The sequence below is a fragment of the Oryx dammah genome, unplaced genomic scaffold (assembly GCF_014754425.2).
Source record: "Oryx dammah isolate SB20612 unplaced genomic scaffold, SCBI_Odam_1.1 HiC_scaffold_5, whole genome shotgun sequence".
Lineage (NCBI taxonomy): Eukaryota > Metazoa > Chordata > Mammalia > Artiodactyla > Bovidae > Oryx > Oryx dammah.
The window spans coordinates 69,767,625-69,774,799 of NW_024070189.1; the positions used below are offsets into that span (position 1 = coordinate 69,767,625).

A 7,175-nucleotide genomic window follows, 5' to 3' on the forward strand; every position below is an offset into this window, starting at 1 on the left:
GGATCCAGACCTAAGTTTGGTAACAGCATTATGTAAACAGAAAGTGTTGGGTACAGAATAAAAGGGAGAGGAAGAAGCTGGTTAGGAAGGTTGAGAAGGAGTAGTCAGAGAGGGAGGAGGGAACCCAGGAGAGTGTGGTGGCAAGGGAATTAAAGGGGAATAGTGTTGGAAGAAGAGGTGCATAGTCCAGTGTCTTACAAGTTGCTAAGAGGTAAAATAAGAGGAGAAAATGAATATGGCCATTTCCTTATGGGTCAGAGTTTTAAAATATATTCCAGAATAAAAGAACATGTCACAAATAGCAAACATACAAACTGACTTTTGTACCTATAGGGCTTTGGACTAAAATCAATACAAAGAATACTTGATAAGGAGGAGTCCATTAAATTATAAAAGAGGATCTAGTTTCTAAAATGAATCCCAAATAATTATCACCTGAAAAATGTATTCTGGAAAAAATTTACTTGTGAAAATATTCAAGAAAACATTGAAAAACAAGGTAATGTGGAAGACTTAAGATGGTGTTGGCACAATGTGAAGAAAAGGATCCTTCTGCCTGCTGGAGTGAAAGCAGTGACACCATTTGGTAGGTCTGCTGACAACATCATCAAAATCCTTAAACAGTGAGCACAACCTTTTAACAACTGTTCCAGGGGTTTTATACTGAGGAAATAATTAGGGATGTGCAAAGAGATTCATCTACAAGTAATTCCACAAAAATGAAAAGCTGGAAACAAACCAAAGGTACAAAATCAGGTAAAATAATTATGGTACATTTATACAATGGGAGACCACACAGTCATTAAAAATGCCATAGAAGTATATTTTCTGGCATGAAAAAATGTTTGCAATATATAAAGCAATAAAAGCTAATTATATATGAACTCAAATATGCATGTATATGAACAGAACAAATTGATTATTTCTGCCTGCTGGCTTTACCTATGGTTTTTATTTTGCTTATTTGTGATTTACTATTTTAAGATGCTTACTCCTTAGAAAAATAGCTATAACAAACCTAGACAGTGTATTAAAAAGCAGAGAATCATTTGGTTGACAAAAATCCGTATAGTCAAAACTATGGTTTTTCCAGGACTCACGCACGGATGTGAGAGTTGGACCATACAGAAGGTTGAGCACCAGAGAAGTGATGCTTTCGAACTGTGGTGTTGGAGAAGACTCTTGACAGTCCCTTGGACTGCAAGGAGATCAAACTAGGTCATCCTAAAGGAAATCAACAGTGACTATTCACTGAAGGACTGATGCTGAAACTGAAGCTCTAGTACTTTGACCAGCAGATGCGAAGAGCTGACTCACTGGGGAAGACCCTGATGGTGCGGAAAACTGAGGACAAGAGAAGGGGGCAACAGAGGAGATGGCATCACTGACTCAATGGACATTAGTCTGAGCAAATTCAGGGAGACAGTGAAGGACAGAGAAGCCTGGCGTGCTGCAGTTAACGGGGTCTCAGAGTTAGACAGCTGTTGTTAGCAGCTGAACAACAAAATTTTTCTGTAATGAATATATACTTTTATAATAACTTTAAAAAACTTGGTAATTATATAAAAGTGAAAGGAGAAAAGAACAAGTTCACTAGAATTAAACCATGCTGTGCCGTGTTTAGTCGCTCAGTTGGGTCCGACTCTTTGCAACTCCATGGACTATAGCCTGCCAAGCTCCTCTGTTCATGGGGATTCTCCAGGCAAGAATACTGGAGTGGGTTGCCACGCCCGCCTCCAGGGGATCTTGCCAATCCAGGGATCAAATCCAGGTCTCCCACACTGCAGGCAGATTAAGCCTGAATTAACTGATCATTAATACATAAGCAAATCATGAAGTGTGAACATTTATTCTGAGTTAACTACACTTCGTTTTTCTGCTATCAGAGTGAATGTGGCCTAAAACAGAAACTGGCTTGTGTTACAGAAAATCAAGCTACATACTTGTCTTTGAACTGTGAAATCTGTACATGTTACATATTTATATGTATGTACAGAGAAAATATTTGGAATGATATCCACTAAATTTGAAAGTGGTTCCTTTCAGCAGGATAAGATAAGAGGAGGTGGGAAATAATTAACTTTTCCTTTGAATAAGTCTATTGTCTGAAAAACAATAACAAGCATGCAAAAAGTTTAAGTACATTTAAAAAGAAAAAGTGGTTGTAATTTTGAAAATATTTAGATACATGATAGTATGTATGGTATGATGACAAAAATATCATATACAAAATATGCATAGTATGTTTACCACTACATTCATATATCTGCAGGTAAGAAAGGCCTAGATAACAACACTCCATCATGAAAATAATTGTTCAAGTTCATTCATTCATTCGTTTCACAATGTTTGCTGAGCACCTACTAAGTGCTGAGCACATCCTTGTTCCAGGCACTTGGGAAATAGCAAGGAACCAAACAGCCAAACATGCCTCCCCTCAGGGAACTGACATTCAAGCAGGCAGAGGCAGACAGGAAGTAGTAAAGCATAATAAATATGGAAGGAGTTGATAAGTGTTACTGAAAAAATGGAGCAGAGTAAGGGAGAGTAACTGTAGTATTGGGAGAAGACTCTTAAGAATCCCTTGGACTGAAAGGAGATCAAACCAGTCAATCCTAAAAGAAATCAATCCTGAATATTCATCTGGATGGACTGATGTTGAAGCTGAAGCTCCAATATTTTGGCCACCTGATTCGAAGAGCCAAGAAAAGACCTTGATGCTAGGAAAGATTGAAGGCAGGAGGAGAAGGGGACGACAAAGGATGTGATGGTTGGATGGCATCACTGACTCAATGGACCTGAGTTTGAGCAAGCTCCGGGAGATGGTGAAGGACAGGGAAGCCTGACAGGCTGCAGCTGATGGGCTGCAAAGAGTCAGACACGATTGAGCGACTGAACAACAACAAAGGGATACTGGCAATGCTGTGGTAAGGGCCACGGTTTAAATAGGTTGGTCACGGTAGGCCTCACTGAGAAGGTGACATTTGAGGAAATATTTGAGAGTAATGAAAATATCCAGAATATGAGCTTTATAAGCAGAGAGATCAAATTGCAACATCTGTTGGATCATATAAAAAGCGAGAGTTCCAGAATAACATTTACTTCTGCTTTACTGACTACACCAAAGCCTTTAACTGTGTGGATCACAACAAACTGTGGAAAATTCTTCAAGAGATGGGAATACCCGACCATCTTACCTGCCTCCTGAGAAATCTGTATGCAGGTCAAGAAGCAACAGTTAGAACTGGACATGGAACAACAGACTGGTTCCAAATTGGGAAAAGAGTATATCAAGGCTGTATATTGTCACCCTGCTTATTTAACTTCCATGCAGAGTACATAATGCAAAATGCTGGGCTGGATGAAGCACAAGCAGGAATCAAGATTGCCAGGAGAAATATCAATAACCTCAGATACACAGATGATACCACCCTTATGGCAGAAAGTGAAGAGGAACTGAAGAATCTCTTGATGAAAGTGAGAGGAGGGTGAAAAAGCTGGCTTAAAACTCAACATTAAAAAAAACAAAGATCATGGCATCCAGTTCCATCACTTCATGGCAAATAGATGGGGAAACAATGGAAAACAGTGACAGACTTTATTTTCTTGGGCTCCAAAATCACTGCAGATGGTGAGTGCAGCCATGAAATTAAAAGACACTTCCTCCTTGGAAGAAAAGCTATGTCAAACATAGACAGCATATTAAAAAGCAGAGACATTACTTTGCCAACAATGGTCTGTCTAGTCAAAGCTATGATTTTTCCAGTAGTCATGCATGGATATGAGAATTGAACCATAAAGAAAGCTGAGCGCTGAAGAATTCATGCTTTTGAACTGTGGTGTTAGAGAAATTCTTGCAAGTCCCTTGGACTACAAGGAGATCAAATCAGTCAATCTTAAAGGAAATCAGACCTGAACATTCATTGGAAGGACTGATGCTGAAGCTCCAATGCTTTGGCCACCTGATTCAAAGAACTGACTCATTGGAAAAGACCCTGATGCTGGGAAAATTCGAAGGCAAGAGGAGAAGTGGCTGACAGAGGATGAAATGGTTGGATGGCATCACTGACTTGATGGACATGAGTTTGAGCAAGCTCTGGGAGTTGGTGATGAATAGGGAAGCCCGGCACGCTGCAGTCCGTGAGGTTGCAAAGAGTCGGATATGACTGAGCGACTGAACTGACTGATGAACTGATAAGCAGAAAGAACAGCTAGAGTTTTTGCACTAGAAATATTCCCCAAGGAATAGCAGTGAAGGTAGTGTGGCTGAGACAGAGTGAGCAAAGCCCGTTAGGAGTAAGCAGGCCAGCTGGTATTGAACTCTGTAGTCTACTGAAAGGACTGGCTTTTTATTCCAATTGAACTGGGGATACACTGTGGGGTTTTAAACAGAAAAATGCCAGGATCACTCTGACTGCTGTGTGAAGACCAGGCTACTGGAGGAGGGAAGTAAGGACAGAGGGACCTGGGTTGTCCAGGTGTGGAATGAAGGTAGCTGTGAGAATACTGAGGTATTGAACCTGAGACACGGTTTGAAGATACAGCCAAGAGGATTTTCAGACAGATTGACAAGGGATGTACAAGAGGAGTATGAAGATGGCTCTCAGCATTATGGCCTGAACAAACGAAGTTGGCGTTACCATTAATTCCAATGAGAAAGCCAGCTGAGTGGAGTAAATTTGGGGTTGTGAAAGTATCAGGAAGTTATTTGTAGAACTGTATTATGTGAGGGTGACAGCAATATAAATTTTGTCTTAAGACTGTTTCTAATATTACAACATCTTTCCAAATAAAAAAATCATTTCAAGACTCCTGACTTAGTAACTATTACATTCCCAGTACTGTAAATATGCAACTTGGTCACTGCTAATATTCTGGAGAAATTGTGTGGGTAGAAGATATTCCAGGAAACTGGAAACTAGATTACAATTTTCAAAAGGGTGGTGGGGTGGGGTGGAAAACAGAGGCTGTAAATCGTTCCATAATCTTGGCGAGATTCTAGAACATGTCATTAAATGGATGACATATGATTGCCTAAAATTAGCAGCAGTTCCTACTGGATTCAGTCTGATGTTAACAGCAAATCAGATTAACGTATATACTAAAAAACCCAGTCTTCTTCCTACATGTCTTCATTACTACTCATACAGAATACTTTACCTCTGACACCAAATGCATGGGCGTTTTCTCCCACCAAGCAGTCCTCTGGGATACCAGGTGGTTGTCCTACAATTTAACTCAATTCTGACACAATCTGAAATAACATCAGATAACACAGGTTAGGGACCAGTACAATGAGACTGACTCTGCTTCAGATGCCAATTACAAGTAGTAAGTCACCAAGTTACTCCTAACTTCTGTTCTACCTGGAGGTTCCTGTGACCTCGTACCCGGAGGATTCAGTAATTTGCTAGAACAACTCACAGAACTCTGGGAAACACTTACCTATGTTTATTAGTTTATTAAAGGATATAGATGAATGCCAGATGATATACAGAGGTCGAGGCCTGGGTGGGGGATATGGGGGTGGGGGGTGGGAGAAAGGCATGGGGGGGGCAGGTCCCAAGCACAGGAGCTTTGGTCTTCCTGAGTTGAGGGTGTGGCACCCTCCCAGTGTGTGGATGTGTTCACCAACCTGGAAGCTCTCTGAACCCCATTTTGTTGGAATTTTAAAGGATGCTTCATCATCTCAGCATGATTTATCATTGGCTTCATTTTCAACCATTCTCTCATCTCAATACAATGGCAAGCGTAGGGGGTGGCATGAGAGTTAAGTCAAAGTCGCTCAGTAACGTCTGACTCTTTGTAACCCCATGGACTACATAGTCCATGGAATTCTCCATGCCAGAATACTGGAGTGGGTAGCCTTTCCCTTCTCCAGGGAATCAAATCCAGGTCTCCGGCATTGCAGGTGGATTCTTTACCAGCTGAGCCAGAGGGAAGCCTTCCCACAAAGAAAGGCGCAGGAGGGAGATGCTAAAAAATTCCAACTTTCTCATCGTGGCTTGATCTTTCCAATGATCAGCTCCCATTCAGAAGCTGTCTAGGAGCCCAAAGTTGCTCATTAGAACAAATGACATTCCTATCACCCAGGAAATGCCAAGGGTTTTTGTGGCCTTGTGGCAGGAACTAAGGTCAAAGGTCAAATATAACAAAAGCGCCTCCTAGTACTCTTATCACATGTGAAAATTCCAAGGATTTTAGCAGCTCAGTATCAAAGAAGATATTCCAGAAGACTACAGACTAAGTTCCAGTTTTCAATAAAAGGGGAAAAAAACCAAGGTTGCAAAGTCATCCACAGCCCTGGCAAAATTTTAGAACATGTCGTTAAGTAGACGACATATGAACAAAAATTAGTAGTAGCTCCTTTTGCATACAGTTTTAAGTCAAGAACAGGTCTGACCAATACATTTAGAAGAAAATCAACCAGGGCAATTTTGGAAACTGGAAGTCTAATGTTTGAAGGTGTGGAAAGGTTCAAGAGGAGACTGTTTGCATAAGATAGTGGCAACACAGGTTAGTGTCACAGACTGGAAGGTTCGCGATCAGCCCCTATCACTTTCTAGCCATCTAACCTCTGCAAGACTTCTGTGCTGCTCAGGGAACGGTAACCATGGTCCAGACTTGTGCGTACTAACACTGATACTTGACAAGGGCTCCGCACAATGCGTGTAGAACAGAGTTGTCCTGGGGGTGGGAGGGGGAGGACAGCTTACTGTATGAGTAGTCTCTTTTCAGACCCAAGGAAGGTCCTGCCTCCGTTAGAGATGCAGCGAGAAAAGTAAGCAATAAACAAAACAGCTTTCTTCTAGTACTGCTACAGAGCTCTCAGCGCAGGAACGGGAGAACACAGGCCTTGGTGCTTCCAGAATTGCTTCTCACCAGGACTCGAATCCAGAGAGTGGGCCAGCTTAAGCCTTCTTCAGAACCCCAAAGCGGCAGGTTGTTGTGACAGTAAAACCGAGGGGACCGGGCGAGACTGGCCCTGGCCGACTCCGCCCTCACTTCCGGGCTCTCGCTCCGCCCCCTTCCCGCCCAAGTCCAGCCTGGCCAAGCTGTCCAAGAACCAAACTTCACCGCCGGGCCGAGGTGTCATGCGCATGCGCTCTTCTTCCCGCGAGGCTCGACGTGACGCTAGCTCCGGCTTTCCGCCACACTCTGCCCCGCCCCCTTCT

The 7,175-nt window shown here is 42.2% G+C and overlaps 1 long non-coding RNA gene across 1 annotated transcript; it reads right to left on the minus strand.

The window, feature by feature from the left end:
* Positions 1–445: 445 nt before the first annotated feature.
* Positions 446–7,157, minus strand: LOC120863824. Its single transcript, XR_005721087.1, has 3 exons — positions 6,717–7,157; positions 5,161–5,254; positions 446–1,344 (listed from the first exon to the last, which is right to left on the minus strand). It is a non-coding gene; the product is annotated as an uncharacterized LOC120863824 (long non-coding RNA).
* Between the last annotated feature and the right edge of the window lie 18 nt (positions 7,158–7,175).